Here is a 1,589-nt window from a genome sequence, read left to right on the forward strand (position 1 = left end):
TGTGAAACATTAGGTGATTTGATACATTAGGCCTAATGATACATTAGGTGTAGTGACACATTAGGGGTTATGATATATTAGAGGTTATGAACATTAGGCCTTGTGATACGTTAGGAGTTACGAACATTAGGGGTTATGATACATTGGGGGTTATGATATATTAGAGGTTATGAACATTAGGCCTTGTGATACATTAGGTGTTTCGAACATTAGGTGTTGTGATACATTAGAGGTTACGAACATTAGGTGCTGCGATAATCCCCCCCCCCCCCCCACACCACTGATTTTGCGCATCTCAGGCCTCGGTCGCGCAGTAGGCAGCGCGTCAGTCTCATAATCTGAAGGCCGTGAGTTCGATCCTCACCCGGGGCACGTTTTAAGACGCGCAAATATCTTCGTGTTCCTCATATGACGTCATTCAGAAAGCCTACCACCACATCGCAACCCATCCCTTACGTAACGCACACCTCATTCAACTGAGACCGTGAAAGTCCTTCACGACGCCCAGCGCCTTGGCGCTTTCTCGCATTTGGCTCGGCTTCTGTTCCAAGACTCTTCCGGGACGCGATGTCAACTCAAGAGGGTTCTCGTTCGCGTGCGCGAATCCTACCTTGCCGTTCAGCTAGCTGGAGGTGCGGCCTGGGTCAGACACGACGGTTCGTGGGTATTCAGGGTGGTATCTGCTTGCCTGGGGAGCTGCCACATCGCTGATATTTCGTCGCTGCGGTCGAAAGAACGAATTGGATGAGCATCGGTTCAGTTCACCGACCATAAATGAGAAATAATTCCAGTCCGCTGAGTCGGCATCAAAAAGTTATCAAAAGCTGCGAGATTAAGTCGCGAACTAGATTAACTGCGAAATTATTGCACAGATCGCGCACGTTAACTATCTTGTCCACGGGTTAAAATGGCGTGGGCCATTGACATCGTATTCTTGATCTTTAATTCCCTCATAAGATACGCATTAATGGGTAGTCAAGTCTTCCTTGGGGATGGAACTCGAAATCGGGTTGTCTGGACTGCAAGCACTGCGACGTGCCGCCTGAGATAATACGCATGTATGCCTCCCAGTCCAAATATAAACTGTTTGACGGGTTTCAACAGCAGACACCACATGATGACGATGACGCTGCGAATGGCGCGAGGTTTGTCGTGCGCCGCTGGAAGTCGCCTGTTTCATAAAAAGCGATAGCAACAACTTTGGTGAGAGATATATTTAATTTTTGTCGAACTTTTCTGCCTTTAAAATGCAACACTCGTGGAATAAAACCTAGCTGTGGAATTCATGGTGAGTAAATCTACGCTATGTCAAATCTGACATATTTGGGACGTCGTTACAGTGCTTAGATGTATGCGGTGTTAACATGCTCGTCTACTTCAAAATACATTGTGCTAATTTGGTCTTCGGTGTGCTAAATGATATATGATAAAACTTTGAAAAATATAAAATGCAAAATTTTGCCGTCACTTCTAGATATGTTGTATTCTGGATACGTGTGCCAGCGTGCTTGCTTCACTTGATAACGGTTTTGTGTTTGTTTCAGAAACCAAAACAGCATACAAGAGAAGAAAATACAAACGTCTCAAAG

The 1,589-nt window shown here is 45.4% G+C and overlaps 1 non-coding gene across 1 annotated transcript; it reads left to right on the forward strand.

Moving 5' to 3' along the window:
- The first annotated feature begins 299 nt into the window (after nt 1-299).
- On the forward strand, nt 300-372 carry TRNAM-CAU (transfer RNA methionine (anticodon CAU)). Its single transcript has one exon. It is a non-coding gene; the product is annotated as a tRNA-Met (tRNA).
- The last annotated feature ends 1,217 nt before the right edge of the window (nt 373-1,589 follow it).

The sequence above is a fragment of the Pollicipes pollicipes genome, unplaced genomic scaffold, assembly GCF_011947565.3.
Source record: "Pollicipes pollicipes isolate AB1234 unplaced genomic scaffold, Ppol_2.1 Scaffold_2180;HRSCAF=2547_pilon_pilon_pilon, whole genome shotgun sequence".
NCBI classification, from domain to species: Eukaryota; Metazoa; Arthropoda; class Thecostraca; order Pollicipedomorpha; family Pollicipedidae; genus Pollicipes; species Pollicipes pollicipes.